Genomic DNA, 17563 nt, shown 5'->3' with positions numbered 1-17563 from the left:
CTATTTGGTAACTCCTCAGCCTCTGACACTCCAGGGAAAATAGTCCCAGCCTATTCAGCCTTTCTCTATAGCTCAAACCTTCCAACCTGGCAACATTCTTGAAAATCTTTTCTGCACCCTTTCTAGTTTAATAACACATTTCCGATGAACTGTCCCTAAAATGGCAATATCAGAGTCTTTGAATATTTTAAGGCAGCTGTGGATAGACTCTGGATGAGCAATGGAGTGAAAGTTTATCACTGATAGACAGCAATGTGGAGTTATCAAATCAGCCATGATCTTATTGAATGGCAGAGCAGGCTTGAAGAGATGAGTGGCCTACTTCAGCCTCTAATTTGTATGTTTGCATGTATGGCTGTATATCATTTAAAATGCTAGTCATAACAATAGCTGCTGACATCTTTATTCATGACTGATCTATTGCACAGTGGAGCTCTTTATTGAAAGACTTTAGAATACTTAATTCGCTATCCCAGTGCAGCTTAGAGTTTGTAGCAGAGCCTTAGGAAGCAGAATCTGTGACAGGACTTTAATAGTTCATCATTGAAGACAGAGAGATATTTTCACTCCAAGTCACTGTCAAAGCTGTGATAGCCACAAACCTCTATCCCTAGGCTTCTTCCAAACAAGTACTAATGAGATATAGATAATAAAATGTGAGGCTGGATGAACACAGCAGGCCAAGCAGCATCTCAGGAGCACAAAAGCTGACGTTTCGGGCCTAGACCCTTCATCAGAGAGGGGGATAGGGGGAGGGAACTGGAATAAATAGGGAGAGAGGGGGAGGCGGACCGAAGATGGAGAGTAAAGAAGATAGGTGGAGAGAGTGTAGGTGGGGAGGTAGGGAGGGGATAGGTCAGTCCAGGGAAGACGGACAGGTCAAGGAGGTGGGATGAGGTAAGTAGGTAGCGGGGGGTGCGGCTTGGGGTGGGAGGAAGGGATGGGTGAGAGGAAGAACCGGTTAGGGAGGCAGAGACAGGTTGGACTGGTTTTGGGATGCAGTGGGTGGGGGGGAAGAGCTGGGCTGGTTGTGTGGTGCAGTGGGGGGAGGGGACGAACTGGGCTGGTTGAGGGATGCAGTAGGGGAAGGGGAGATTTTGAAACTGGTGAAGTCCACATTGATACCATATGGCTGCAGGGTTCCCAGGCGGAATATGAGTTGCTGTTCCTGCAACCTTCGGGTGGTATCATTGTGGCAGTGCAGGAGGCCCATGATGGACATGTCGTCAAGAGAATGGGAGGGGGAGTGGAAATGGTTTGCGACTGGGAGGTGCAGTTGTTTTTTGCGAACTGAGCGGAGGTGTTCTGCAAAGCGGTCCCCAAGCCTCCGCTTGGTTTCCCCAATGTAGAGGAAGCCGCACCTATCTTCTTTACTCTCCATCTTCGGTCCGCCTCCCCCTCTCTCCCTATTTATTCCAGTTCCCTCCCCCCATCCCCCTCTCTGATGAAGGGTCTAGGCCCGAAACGTCAGCTTTTGTGCTCCTGAGATGCTGCTTGGCCTGCTGTGTTCATCCAGCCTCACATTTTATTATCTTGGAATCTCCAGCATCTGCAGTTCCCATTATCTCTGATACTAATGAGATATATACAATTTTCTATTCAGGAGACCACAGATACTTTGATCTATAGAAGACAACAACTTAATAGGTTTCCCAAGCAATCAACCATCAACCGATACGATGAGCCAGCACGTTAATAAAATAATGCAAACATAGTTTGACAAACTTGCTGGCTTTGGTTGGTTAGCTCAGTTGTCTGAATGGCTGGTTTGCATTACAGAGTGACATCAACAGTATGTGCTCACTTCCTGTATTGGCTGAGATCACCATGGACCTTCTCTATATTAGCAGCACGGTGGCTCAGTAGTTAGCACTGCAGCGTCACAGCGCCAGAGACCCGGGTTCGATTCCAGCCTCGGGCGACTGTCTGTGTGGAGTTTGCACATTCTCCCCGAGTCTGGGTGGGTTTCCTCCGGGTGCTCTGGTTTCCTCCCACAGTCCAAAGATGTGCGGGCTAGGTGGATTGGCCATGCTAAATTGCCCGTAGTGTTCAGGGGTGTGTGGGTCACAGGGGGATGGGTCTGGGTGGGTTGCTGCAAGGGGCAGTGTGGACTTGTTGGGCCGAAGGGCCTGTTCCCACACTGTAGGGAATCTAATCTATATAGTCCTTGGCCTGATCTGTGGTGATCCTCAGGTTAAATTCACTACCAGTAGTCTCCCTCTAATGACAGAGCAGCCTATGGTCCTCTGAGACTATTGTGACATTCACATTTAAGATAGCAAGGAGTTATTTATTGCACTCATTCTAATCCTTGGAGGCCTGTACAGAAGATTTTTATTGAATAAATGTGCAGTTTATATGTAATTGCATCGCCGCTTCCTGACAGTTGCTGTCACGGCCTCTAATTTAGGAGTAGTAAGTGAAAGAATAGCTCCTGGATCTACTGCGTCATGATCAAGACAACCTTTTGATAACCACACATAGGATTTTCTCAGAACTACTCATGTGCTGGTGTCATAATATCAACTGAATTTCTGCTACACGTTTGGCAAAATTGTAATAATAGAACAGAAACAGCTTTCAGCCTCATCAATGACCTTTCCTCAAACATAAGGTGAAAACTGGTACTATTTTACTGATGATCACACAATGTTCAGTGTTATTCATGATGCCTCAGGTACTGAAGGATGCACCTCCATATGCAGCAAGCCCTGGATGATATCCAGATTTGGGTTAATGAGTGGAAAGTGACATCTATGCCACATAAGTGCAATTAACACCTCCAAAAGGCAGAGTCTGATCATCTCCCCCAGACATTCAATGACATTACCATTATGAATGACTCCGTTGTCAACATCTTGTGATTACAACTGACTATAAACTGAATTGGACCAGTCATATAATCCTGTGTCAACAAGAGCAGGTGAGAGGTCAGGAATTATTTGGCAAGTAAGTCAATCCCTATCTCTCAAATGTCTGTTCACCATTTTTAAAGTCTTAGCAAAAACTTGTAGTTAGATGGTGGATGCAGTTGTTCATTAGTTCGCCGAGCCAGTTGTTCTGTGGCGTGCAAATGTTTCATTACCTTTCTAGGCAAGATCATCAGGGCAACCTTTCATCAAAGCGTTGGTGCTCTGCTTCCTTCTGGATTTATATGATCCTCTGCTATGATGGTCTTGTTGCTTCTGGTTCTGTTGTTTTAGCAGTGGTCTGTAAATGGGGTCTATTTATTTGTATTTGTTAATGGAGTCCCATGTTGAGAACCAGGCTTCCAGATTTATGCTTCACAACGCACTTCATATTTAATGAACAGATATACAAACAGATCAACAGCACACCGATGGAATCACTCATCCCAGGTCTCATCGTGGAAGCAGTAATGCAGGGATTAGAGCACACAGGAACAAAAACAAAGTTGCTGGAAAAGCTTAGCAGGTCTGGCAGCATCTATGAAGGAGAAAACAGAGTTAACAATGTGGGTCCGGTGACCCTTCCTCAGAACTTCTGGTTTTTATTAGAACACACAGCCCTTCCTATAATCCAACAAAAGCCGTGGGTAAGGTACATGGAGGCCATGTTTGTTATAATCAAATGCATAAAAGTTGAACAAATCCACCAATTTGTCAACAACATCTTCGCAAACATAAATTTCACTAGAGAGAAAGAAAACAACAAACAGCTCCCATTCTTAGATGTAATGATAGAGAGACTGACTAACAGTGAATTCTGGACCCAGGTATACAGGAAGGTCACACACATGGACCAAATCCTTAACTTCAATAGCAAACAACCCAACATACACAAACAGAGCTGCATCAAGACACTATTTAAATGGGCCACATCACACTGCAACACCCAAGAAGTCCAGAGAATGGAAGAGGAACACCTACACAATGGGTACCCAGGAAGTTTTATCCACAGATGCCTAAAAAACAAATGACTGTCAGACAACGTGGTTCAACAGACGTCACTACCAACGTTACTCCACATCTAAAATATATCAGAAATGATTACCAGACTCCTAAGACCCCAAAGATCATGATCACACACAAACCTACAGCGACATTGTGCCAAATGTTATCAAAGACTAAAAGCGCCATACAAACAGGAAACAAGACTAACGTGATATACAGAGTCCCATGCAGCGAGTGCAATAAACATTACATTGGAAAAACAGGGAGGAAACCAACAACCGGGATACATGGCCAGCAGCTGGCAGTAAAAAGATACAACCAATATTCATTTGTCTCAATACACACAGATAATGAGGACCATCAGTTTGACTGGGACAAAGTGACCATACTGGGACAAGTGAGCACCAGACACGCAAGGGAATTTCTGGAAGCCTCGTTCTCAACACGGAATTCCATTAACTAACACATGGAAATAGACCCTATAAACAGACCGCTGCTAAAGCAACAGAAGCGGAAGCAACAAGGCCATCACACCAGAGGATTATACAAATCCGGAAGGAAGCAGAGCACCAATGCTTCGATTAAAGGTCCCACTGCCTAGAAAGGTAACAAAATGTCTGCGCACGACAGAACAACTGGCTCGGCGAGCTAATGAACAATTGTGTCTGTTCATCATCTTTAAGGCACAAGTCAAGTGTAATAGAATACTCCCCACTTGCCAGGACAAGCACAGCTCTAACAACCCTCAAGAAGCTTGACACAATCCGGAAAGAAAAATGGTTTGTTTGAATGACACACATCCACCACCTCCAAATTTAACTCGTTTCACCACAGATACATTGTGACAGCAGTGTATAACAGTGACAAAATGCACTGCAGTGACTCACCTAGGCTCTTTCAACAACACTTTCCAAATTCACTGTCAATAAGTCAAAATCCTTACGCTCCTTTCCCTGACAGTACTATAGGTGTACCCAGAGGCAAAAGTCAGCTGCAATTCAAGGAGACAACTCACCTCCACTTTCTCTCGAGTAATAAGTGCAGCACTCCCTTCTAGGATTCCACTCCATCGGGGTTCCTCATCAAGCAGGCCAGACTCTGAGACAATGATGGGCTCTGTTTTTTATTCACTTGTGGGATGTGGGCATCTCTGGCCAAGCCAGCATTTATTGCCCATCCCGAATTGCCCTCAGGGCAGCTAAGAGTCAAACACATTGCTGCAGGTCTGGGATCACATGTAGGCCAGACCAAATAAGGATGACAGATTTCCTTCCTTAAAGGACCTTTGTCAACCATTATTCATAGATCCTGGCTTTTCTATGCTACTTTCAAGTCCTTGTGGTTGGTATTTAGAATTTAGAATCAGGTTTTATTGTCATGCGTACACAAGTACAAAAGAACAAGAGTAGAGTGAGAAGTGTACAAAGTTGCCAATCTCCAGTACCCTCTTAGGTACAAAAACCCAAATTTTAAAAAATCTTAAATACAAAAACCAAAACAACAATCATATATAGAAATCAGACTTTTAAAAAATCTATAAGTAGAAAAGAGAGCCAAGAAGAAAGAGGGTTGCATCCAGATTTAAAAGTCTTATCTTCATAGGTAGTCTTATCTCTATAAAGTAAGTGGGTAAGATAAGGTAAGATATTTATGGAAACATTTGACTCTTGTTTCTGCTTCTGCACAGGCAGCAATCTTCAGTAGCCTCTAAAACCTCAATGGACCTCTAGCCAAAAGGCAATTGGCATCATGGTGACCAACAGCCTTGTAAATCACAAGATATGTCTCAACTCAGCACTAGCCCAACACTGGTTCCCCACTGAAAAACATTGAGAGACAAAAAAAGTTAAAACTCCAGGTCAATGAGAGAAACAATCTGAAAAACACATCTCCAACCCTCTTAAACTGTCAAATCTCATCTAAGTGACCAGTCTGGCTCTGATTTAACATTCACCTTTCAGACAAGGTGCTCCCCTAGAGTCAGAAACTGATTGAGCTTTTGTTTAAATGAATTTGAGAAATCAGCAATCATTGTGCAACCTTGCAAGGTCTTGCATAAATCTGTGCATTATGTGGGAAAAGAAGACATGTAATCAATTGCTAGCTTTAGAAAAGTTAAGGTTATGACCAAGGGTCCTTCCTAATCTACTTAATTAAAACATACTCTCTGCACAAACACAATGGCCAGTGTTTTACAGTAGGAGTACCATTAGTCTTCTAAAACTGATGACAACTGAATGCAGAAATTTGGAAATTGTTGCCAACGAGTCTACATTTTGCTAAAGTGCAGAGTCCAAGGTCTTTGAGTTTATCTTGGTAAATAATGGCATATTGGTGAGTTAAGAGTTAATTATCAAACTGAATAGTATGGTTAAATCTAGCTGTGTTGTAATAATCTTTCCAGTGGTAACAAGGGAACAGGAAAGTATCTCCAACTAGGTGGGTGAGGTGTTCCACTCACATCTCTCTTAGCATCTGCAAGAAATGGCCATATGTGAAGATACACGACTAGAGCAACATCAACTTCAAGTGATTAATACTAAACTTTAGTGATTAGTATAATAATCATTGGCAGAGGGGAACTAGTGTAGAAAGGTAGTGTAGACTGGATGCATGTTACAATTTAAGGTGTCCTGGGGATATGGTCCACACAACAGAAAAACTATGAACTATTATCTCCGTGAGTTGTATTTTTGAAATAATGAATTGGATGGTTTTCCTGGGTCAGTTAGTAGTTAGAGACAGAGAAATCCCACGTTGTTCTTATGTTGTCTAGACTGTTACCTCTGCTATTAGAATGAGGTCTATTTTATACACTCAATAAGCAAGACAAAACCACAAATGTAGCAATTCTGTTGAAGGCAGAAGCCCCAAGTGTGTTGACACTAATTGGGCAAAGGCAGTTTCAGTAGATCAACACTGGGCAAGAGGTGACTTGTACATCCAAGAACCTTCCATGTGGTGAGGTAACCAGAGCCAGAAGACAAGTGGGCACCCAAGGCTTCATTGTGAGATATTTGCAAGTGCATTACAAAGATCTTAAACATTGACTATTGCCCCCAGGAGTTACTAGCTGGTACAAATGGGAAAGGGTGCTGGCTCCTTTCAGTAGAAGCTGAAATGGAAAGATCCTTCACAACAGGAAGTACAATGCTGGTCTAAGGCTGTGGAAGACCATCTCTGGGACTGCTTGGAATCAGTGGACTGGACCATGTTCAAGTACTCAGCAGAAAACCTACATGGGTATCCTATCACCTTCACTGACTTCATTAGCAAACACATGGAGGACTGCATACCAAAGAAATTAATCCGAATGTTTCGCAACCATAAACTTTGGATGAACCAGGAAATCCACTCCATACTCAAGTCCAGACGTGTAGCATTCAAGCCACGTGACCCAGACCAATGCAAGAAATCCGGAGATGACTTCTGCAAAACCAACAGGGAGGCTGAGAGGCAGTACTGGATCAAGTTAGAGGCCCAAACCTACCAAACAGACTCCTGTTGCCTATGGTAAGGCCTAACATTATGGGATATAACATGAAACAGAGCAAGATAGTGGACAATGACACATCCCTCCCTGGCACACTCAATGCTTTCTATGCTTGGTTTGAGCAGAATGCCAGCTGCACAGTGATGCCTTCCCTGACAGCTCCAGACACACCCATTCCCTCTGTCACCGCTGCAGATGTTAGATCAGTCTTGCTGGGGGCCAACCCAAGGAAAGTGACGGGCCCGAACACCGACCCCGGCTAACCGCTCAGATCTTGTGCGGACCAACTGGTGGAGGTATTCACTGAAATCTTCAACATCTCCCTCCGACAAGCTGAAATCCCCACCTGCTTCAAGAAGACCACCATCATCCCAGTACCCAAGAAAATACGTGCAGTGTGCCTTAATGACTACTGCTCAGTAGCTCTGACCTCAATAATCATTAAGTGTTTCAAGAGGCTGGTCATGGCCCACATCAACACTAGTGTCCCAACCTGCCTCGATCCCCTACAATTTGCCTACGGACATAAGAGGTCCACAGCGGATGCCATATCCCTGAAACATTTGGACAACAAAGACACCTACATCTGACTCCTGCCCATTGACACAGGTCCACTTTTAACACTGTTATCCCCTCTAGACTGATCTCAAAACTCCGTGACCTTGGTCTCAGCTCCACCCTCTTCAATTGGATCTTTAGCTTTTTGACCCATAGGCCACAATTGGTGAGGTTAGATAACTGCCCCACCTCCACAATAACACTCAACACTGGAGCCCCCAAGGTTGCATCCTCAGACCCCTACTGTATTTCCTGTACTCTCTGTGTGTTGCCAAATTCTGAATGAACACCATCTACAAGTTTGCTGACAGTACCACCGTAGTGAGACAGATATTTGACAACTACAAGTCAAACTACAGAAGGGAGATAGAGGGCTTGGTGACAGGGTGCAATGAAAACAATCTGTCTCTCAATGTCAGCAAAAGTAAAGAACTGACTTCAGAAAGAAAGGAGAACACGCCCCTATCTACATTAGAGGAACTGACGTTAAGAGGGTGGAGACCATCAGGTTCCTCAGAGTGATGATAACTGACAACCTGTCAATGGTCAAGAAGGCAAAAGAACACCTCTTCTTCCTCAGGTGGCTCAGGAAATTTGGCATGTCCACAAGGTCCCTTACCAGCTTCTACAGATGCACCATTGAAAGCATATTGTCCAGGTGCATAATGATCTGATACAGGGTCATGAGAAACTACAGAAGGTGGTGTGCACAGCCCAAGCTATCACAGAAACCAACCTTCCATCCATGGATAGCAAAGTGTTGAGCTGGATGAAAACAGCAGGTCATGGACTCCATTTACACAGCTCGCTGCCATGGAAAGGCTACCAATGTCATCAAAGACCCATTGCACCCTGGTAATGATGTGTTATAACCTCTTCCATCAGGCAAAAGATACAGAAACCTGAACACAAGCACCAGCAGGTTCAGTAACAGTCTCTTCCTAGCCATTATGAGACTGATGAATGGATTCTCTAGCCTCAAATATTGCTGATTTTACTAATGTTGATTTCCCCAAGCACACACTCTATGCAATCTAACCTGTATGCCTCGAAGTCTTTTTTGATCGGTGCATCTTTGTTTATTATGATCTGCCTGTACTGCTAGTAAACAAAGCTTTTCACCTGTACTTCAATACACGTGACAATAAATCAATCAATCCTGTGGGCTCCTATGCACTACCATAACATCCAGTGGATGCAACAGTTTGGCAACAGGCAACAACACCCAGGACAATAACTGAGCATTAGTTGAGAGTTTCAAGTCCAGTTCCAATGGCAGAAACTCCTTCTGAAGAGTTGGCCTCACAGCCATCAGCAAAAATAATCAAATGAAGACACCAGATCTCAATGGATTATTTGCTTTGAGTCAATCATTCTTTGTAGATGGAAGGGAAAAACACCGTTGCCAAAATTCCTTCTCATTCTGAACTGCTTAATGAAACCCTCTCTGCTTGAAGGAGATTAACCGAGCTTCTCTAGTTCTAGCTGGTAATTTTAACCAGGGCTGTTCTTCACTTCTGCAGCAACTAAGTGCACTACTTCGATGAGTGAGGCGAGCCGTTGCACGCTGCCAACTCTGAGATCCTGTGAATATCTCTGGTTGAGCCGGGGAAGAATCCACAGCAAAGAAATTGTGGTAAAATTGACAGCCTCTGGGAAAGTGCTCTAAAAAAAACAAATAAAAGCAAACTGCCAAGCACATTTTCACGAATGCGGTATGTTTTTAATTGAGGATCAGAAAAACAGTATTAGTGAATCTCCTGATTCGGACTGCACTCTGATATTAATTGCATTGATTCTACAACAACGTATCCTTGCCTGTGGATCTAATAAGAGGGTATGTTTAGATTTTCAACTGCTGCAGCAGATTTTAACAATGAATAAAGCGCTTTGTTTCAGAGCAATATGCTTTGGATTATTCAGACACAAAGCTCCCGTGGCTTTATAGCGTGCGCAGTTGAATAAATGAACTTTCGCTCGTTATATCTGTGTAGGTCAAATTGTGTAGGGGCTGTAGCTTATGGTATTAACGACTGATTTAAAATTTCTTCTCCTTAGCCAAGCGTTCTATTTCCAAAGCCGGGAGGGAGGAACACGATAGCCCTTAGGCTGAGATCCCATGACACTCTCAGCTGCTGCTGACACTGCAGCTGTTAGATCACATGTCAAAACCTGCAGCGACTGACTTTTGTCTGTGTCACGACACAACCTCTTCACTAACAATCGCTTCAGGCTTCCCGAGGTGAGGAGCTTGCTGTACTCGACCGGCATAAGAGTGCAGCTCCTGGGAAAGGGAAGAGACGGAGATGGAGAATCCGAGCTGTTGGCACAGAGGGAACGGTACTCGATGCTACATCTGACCTCTTTCTTTCGCATTCATTCTCCGCGAGGGAGCAAGCCTCAGACGAGGAGGAGCCACAGGCGATGATCTGAACTGATTGGCACCGCGCCGCATCTCCTATTGACAATGACTAAACAGGGGGTAGAGCTGTATGTGACACTGAAACCTTCTCTCGACGTCTGTTTTGTTTTCTTTTCAAATTTAGGCTGCTTTTAAAGCGATCAACATACTGTATGTATAGTTTCAAGTACATCATAAGCAACATAAAATATTCAAACCAATCTACTGGCCTTTTATAACTAAATATATAACTCAAACAGGAACGACAGTAGGCCATTCAGCCCTTCGAGCCTGTTCAATGAGTTCATGGCTGATTTGTGCCATAACTCCATATACCTGCTGTTAATACCTTTACTTAACAAAAAAAAATTCTGTCTGGGATTTTAAATTAACAACTGAACTAGCATCAACTGCCAAATATGGAAGAGAGTTCCAAACATATACCCCCCTTTGTGTGTAGAAGTGCTTCCTAACATCTCTCCTGAATGGTATGGCTCTAAGCCTAAATCTATGCCCCCTAGACTAGAATCCCCAGACAGTGAAAATAGTTTGTCCTTACGTCCCCTGTCTCTTCCTGTACTGAGGGATTAGCCTAGAGTAGCTCTTCCCCCAAAAAAACCCACTTTTCTCAGTTTATAAAGACTGCATCCTCTTCCTTCTACTTTATGCCCTCACACATAGCAATTGACTGACTGTCAATATAGTATGGAGCTGGAGAAACACATCATGTCAGGCAGCATCAGAGAAGCAGAAAGTCAATGTTTCAGGTTCACACACAGTCCTGATGAAGGGTGTGAACCTGAAACAGCAACTTGCCTGCTCCTCTGATGCTTCCTCCAGCTCCACACTGTATTGACTCTGACTCCAACATCTTGCTATCTCCAATGGACTGACTGTGATTGTTCCCACTTGTAGGGTGTAGCGAACTACAGGACATCCCTTTAAAATAATCACCAAGGGGACAAATACGAAATTCAGAGAAAACTTCTTTCAACAGCACGAGCTGTCAATATGAATTTGTCACTCCAGGAGGTGACTGAGATGAGTGCTATGGAAGATAGTTTGAGAGAGAAGGGGCTAAAGGGTTCAGCTAATGGAGTTCAATAAGGATGGATTAAGTGAAGTATTAGCACTGTCAGCAACTGATGGGCTACTATGAGAAGTGATTTGTTCAACAATGCCTGTATTCCCTGTACTTTTGGTGATCTGATTGAATCATACAGAATTCTAACAGGGTTGGACAGACAGATGCAGGGAGAATATCTTCCCCTGGTTGTGGAGTCTAGAACCAGGCGACAGAGTCTCAGCATAGAGCATAGGTCATTTAGGACTGAAATGAGGAAGAGAGTAGTGAACTTGTGAAATTTTCTACTGCAGAAGGCTGTGAAGGCAAAGTCACTGAATGTATTCAAGAAGAGCGTTTCTTCTTAGATTTTAAGGCATCAAAGGCCACGGAATAGGTAATTCAAATGGACAGTCAGCCATAATAACAAAGTGTGGAGCTGGATGAACACAGCAGGCCAAGCAGCATCTTAGGAACACAAAAGCTGATGTTTCGGGCCTAGACCCTTCATCAGAAATGGGGGATGGGGAGAGGGTTCTGAAATAAATAGGGAGAGAGAGGGAGCTGGATCAAAGGTGGATAGAGGAGAAGATAGGAGAAGAGGAGACAGACAAGTTAAAGGGGGCGGGATGGAGACTGTAGAGGGGAGTAGAGGTGGGGAGGTAGGGAGGGGATAGGTCGGTCCAGGGAGGATGGACAGGTCAAGGGGGCAGGATGAGGTTAGGAGGTAGGGAATGGAGGTGTGGCTTGAGGTGGGAGGAAGGAATAGGTGAGAGGAAGAACAGGTTAGGGAGGCGGGGACGAGCTGGGCGGGTTTTGGGATGCAGTGGGGGGAGGGGAGATTTTGAAGCTTGTGAAATCCACATTGATACCATTGGGCTTCAGGGTTCCCAAGCGGAATATGAGTTGCTGTTCCTGCAACCTTCGGGTGGCATCGTTGTGGCACTGCAGGAGGCCCAGGATGGATATGCCGTCTAAGGAATGTGAGGGGGAGTTGAAATGGTTCACGACTGGGAGGTGCAGTTGTTTGTTGCGAACCGAGCATAGGTGTTCTGCAAAGCAGTCCCCAAGCCTTCGCTTGGTTTCCCCAATGTGTGCTCCTAAGAATGGTATCAATGTGGATTTCACAAGCTTCAAAATCTCCCCTCCCGCCACTGTATCCCAAAACCAGCCCAGCGCGTTCCCACCTCCCTAACCTGTTCTTTCTCTCACCTATTCCCTCCTCCCATCTCAAGCCGCACCTCCATTCCCTACCTCCTAACCTCATCCCGCCCCCTTGACATGTCCGTCCTCCCCGGACTGACCTATCCCCTCCCTACCTCCCCACCTATACTCACCTCTACAGGCTCCATCCCCACCCCTTTAACTTGTCTGATTCCTCTCCACCTATCTTCTCCTCTATCCACCTTCAATCCACCTCCCACTCTCTCCCTATCAATTTTAGAACCCTCTCCCCATTTCCCTTTTCTGATGAAGGGTCTAGGCCCGAAACGTCAGCTTTTGCGCTCCTAAGATGCTGCTTGGCCTGCTGTGTTCATCCAGCTCCACACTTTGTTATCTCAGATTCTCCAGCATCTGCAGCTCCCATTATCTCTGATACAAGAACAGGCATGATCATATTGAATGTAATAGTTGATAGAAACTCTGAAAACTAAAATGGAAACTTACAAAAATCAAAAAATGATTTAGCACCCCAACAAACCAGTCTCTAAAGGCTTCTATTGTCCCAACAGACACTACGTACCCCTCTCGATGGACACTCTCGCATGGATGTAACCACAGATGAGGGCAGATAGTCGGTTACTATGGCCACCTTGAGAGTCAGCTACACTTTGGAGATTTGTGCCTTGGAGCTGATTTGATTGATGTGGATACTGCTTATTCTACATTGCTTTGGTGAAGATCAAGGTAACCAACAACTGTAGCAGCACCTGTTAGAAGCAACAGTGACAATAGCCTGTAGCTCAGAAAGCAGCAGTTCCATAGGGAAAGGCGGATCACAGAGTGGTGTAGCCTGCAAGGGGTGAAACTGGCACGTACGGTCCATAGACAGACGTCCAAGCACGTCTCAGGAGGCTCAGGATATCCCTCTGGACTGAGGTAAACACATGCAGCCTGCTGGAACAAGATTGACTCCAATCTGGACCTTGCGGGGGCTCTTTTCCCAGAGGCTGTCAATTTTACCACCACTTCTTTGCTGTGGATTCTTTCTGGGCTCAACCAGAGACTTTTACAGGATCTCAGAGTTGGCAACCCACAAATGCACAAGGCAGACAGTCATAACTTGTTTTTAGAGCTGGCATTTGTGTCAACATCGCCTGTGGTGGTACCAATCAGAATGAGCAGCATTTGGGTTCAGGCTCTGGCTGGGTTCCCCTCAGTGAAGGGCATCATAAATTGCATGTGTGAAGGAATGACACCACCTTGAGGTCACCCAGGATTGTTCATCAACCACAAGAACTTCTACTCCATTAACGTGGAGCTGATTGTGATGAGAGCTGTGTGTGCAAGATTCCTGGGAATACTTTCATCCTGCAGCATTCACTTCACACCTCAAAACATAATTCCCAGCTAACTACTGGACTTGTGAGATACCCACTTAACATGTGGCTGATGACACCCATGAGGAAGGCAATCAATGAAACACCAGTTTGATGTAGTGAAAGCCATCTGAACGTCTGATGTGCGGTTGAGCAAGCCATTGACGTTCAAAATGGATTCCAGGTGCCAGATATGGAGATTGAAACACACAAAATAGGAGCAGGAGTAGGCTGTTCAGCCCTTTGAGCTTGCTTCATCATTCAATATGATTGTGATTGATCATCTAATTAGGTACCCAGTTCCTGTTGTTCCCCCATAACCTTTGATTCCTTTAGTCCTAAGAACAATATCTAATTTTAAAGATGTCTCCGTGTGCACCAGCCAGAGTTTCCAAAATGGTTGTGGAATGCTCTGCTCTATGATTTGATTTGATTTTTGAACTAGCATGAGGAACAAGGCACAAAATATGCAGCCACTTCAGACAGCTCCAAGGAGGAATATGTGCAATGTGAATTGACCAATTCACCAGCAATGGTACAACCAAAACTGTACCCAGGATGGCCTTATTATTGTTAAGTTAAATTAAGTTCAACCAGTTCACATGTCTGACAATCATGTATAAAAGTCACTTTGGTGTCCAGGAATCAGTGGATTTGGAGAGTGGGCAGGAAAATACAGCTGAAGTCAAAGACCAACATGAATGTACTGAATGTGAGAACAAGCACATTAGGCTGTACAGTTTACTCTGACTCAGATTTTGTGTTCTTTTCTCTTCCCCCACCTTGGCTACCAACCATCCATGACACGCATACACAGCAGTCCTGCAAACAACCAGATATCTCTTTTATTACTCCACCATTGCTCTGTGTCAATTCATATCCATCTATTCATCACAAATGGAAAATCACTCGTCAAGCAATGATCAAAAATGAGGAAGATGAGAGAGATTGAAATAATTATTATTTGAGTCAAAACAAAAATAAAAGCCTACCAAGGTCATTGTGTAACATGCTTATTTCCACGTATTATGCAGCTACAAATCTTGATTCTTCCTCTTTCTAATACTGATACATGGTGCAATCGCTGTGGCTTTAGTCAGCATGGAAGCTAATTGCTACATTCCTGGTTCTGATTATTAAAATGCTCATTGTAGGTCTTTTCTGGGTTTTGGATCCTGTGAGGATAGTGCCAATCTATTCCATCTGAATCTGTGCAGTGAGGGACTGGATAAATGCAATAACTCTCTTACTAGAGGAAAAGTGCTCAGAGAACTAATGAGGTTAAAGATGATTAAATCCCATGGATGTTGTGGAATGCATCCAACGATATTAAAAGAAGTAGCGAAAGAGCTGGTAGTAATCTTCCAAAAATCTTTAGATTTTGAAAGCTTCGTTTAAAAAGGGTAGGAGACAAAAAAAAATAACTGTGAGCCAATTAACATCTATTATTGGGAAAACGCGAGAGTCTAATACAAATAAAGTAATAGTAGAGTATTTAGAAATACATAGAATCATCAAGCAGAGTCAGCAAAACTTCACGAAGGGGAATTTATGCCTGATAAATTTATTAGAATTCATTGAGGAAGTAATAAGCTGGATAGATAAAGGAAACTAGTGAATGTAATGTAATTGGATTTTCAGAGGACATGTTATTCTGTACAGGGCAGTTTCTAGACTCCAGACAATCTTCAAAAAGCACACAAAATCATGGTGGTCTGTAACTGAACATGAAGGTTTTATTCTATTGCTGTGAAGCCTAAGGCAAGTCTGAACAAAGCCAGGACAGTAGCTGATGACTCACCAGTGTCACTTCACTCACTTTTTAAAGGGACACGGTCCCAGTGTAACATACGCCAACTATAATGCATAACTCGTTAGACTACTTAATAGGACAAGAGTCCATCGTATTGGAGGCAATGTAGTAGCTAGAAGAAAGAGAATTGGGATAAGGGATGCATTTTCAGAATGGCAACCTGTAACTACTTCTGTGCCACAGGATTCGGTTCTGGGACCATAATTATTTATAATATATATTTACGACCTCAGATAATGAAAGTGAATGGATTACAGCCAAATTTATGGATGACACAAAAATAGATGGGAAGGCTAGGGTTGAGGTTGATATGAAGAGTCTGCAGAAGGATATACAAAGCAAAACTTTGGCAGGTGGAGCATAATGGTGAAGTTATGCACTTTGGCAGGAAGAATAGAGGAGCTATATATTACTTAAATGGAGAAAGACTCCAGAAAGCTGCAGCACAGGGCGATTTGGAGGTTTTGTGCATAAATCTCAAAAGGTCAGCATTACAGTTCACAGGAAATGATAGGTAAATAGAATGTTGGTCTTTATTTCAAAGGGAATGGAGTATACAAATAGGCAGCTCCTGCTGAAACTGTACAAGGCACAATTCAGATGACAGCTAGGATACAGTGAACATTTCTGGGCCTGTCATCTAAGGAAAGATATACTGGCATTGGAGGAAGTCCAGAGAAGGTTTATTAGCTGATACCAGGTATGGAGAGGCTGTCATATGAGGAGAGGTTGAGTAGATTGGGCCTGCACTCATTGGAATATAGAAGAATGAGAGGCAACCTTATTGAAACATAAGATTCTTAGGTGACACAACAGGGTAGATGAGAAAGGTTGTTTTCCCCTTATGGGAGGACTAGAGGGCATAATCTCCAAGTAACGTGTTGCCCTTCTAATACAGAGATGAGAAGGACATGCATCTCTCAGATGGTCATGAATCACCTGGTACATTCAAGAGTGAGCTGGACAGATCTTAATCAGCAAGGGAACCAAAGGTTAGGGGAAAAGGCAGAGAAGTAGAGATCAGGATTATCAAATTAGCCATAAGCACATTGAATGGCAGAGCATGCTTAATGGGCAGAATGGCCTGCTTCTGCTCCTGTGTCCTATGGTCTTAAGGCTATTGGAACACAAAGCTGCATGTGGGCAGTTGAGATGGGGGAAATGTCTGAGTAGCAGAACTGCTTTGAGCTGTGTCTCCACTTCCATTTCCCTTTGCCCCATCATCTTCTTCATGGCCCAGCCACACTTCCCTGACAACAATGAGCTGGAGAACACTTTGCTGCAGATCAATAGAGTGATGAGTAGCCAAGGTTAGTGCATGATGTTTTATATTTATCATTCATCATGGTTAAACCGTTGAAGGTCAGCATACACTTGTTTCATTGTTGAGTTTGGAGTTGATAGTCTTTCCTTGGATAAAGTCGTATTTACAAAACCTTGCAACAGCATGCCATTGGTGCACGTGATGGAATCCCCCCAATTTCTCTGTAAGCATGCAGACTGCTTTGAAACTCCTGCCAATATGTCACAATCCTTTCCTGCTGTTCAGAAAGTATCCTGTTTGTTGATGGCCCCAAGTTAAAGTGGCTCTGTGCAATTGACCAAAGCTTGGTGAACTTCACAGTTTCTGATGCAGACACCACCGCTCTACTTGTCTCCATCACCACCATCGAGTTAGGTGAAAACCAAACAAACTTTTCCACTGCTCCCAAAGATGTGTGATTATCTGAGCTGAGTATAATGCACTGTCTGCATCAGCCCTGTGACTGTGCACACTTAGA

General features: G+C 43.9%; 1 long non-coding RNA gene across 1 annotated transcript; it reads left to right on the top strand.

The window, feature by feature from the left end:
* The first annotated feature begins 9557 nt into the window (after positions 1-9557).
* LOC125452784 (uncharacterized) lies at positions 9558-14931 on the top strand. The gene is made up of 3 exons (XR_007247599.2): positions 9558-9802; positions 10024-10455; positions 13163-14931. It is a non-coding gene; the product is annotated as an uncharacterized LOC125452784 (long non-coding RNA).
* Positions 14932-17563: the final 2632 nt, after the last annotated feature.

This window comes from Stegostoma tigrinum, chromosome 4, assembly GCF_030684315.1.
Source record: "Stegostoma tigrinum isolate sSteTig4 chromosome 4, sSteTig4.hap1, whole genome shotgun sequence".
Classification (NCBI taxonomy): Eukaryota; Metazoa; Chordata; class Chondrichthyes; order Orectolobiformes; family Stegostomatidae; genus Stegostoma; species Stegostoma tigrinum.
Note: the sequence above shows the minus strand (reverse complement) of the source record. Positions and strands in the feature narration are given on the sequence as shown.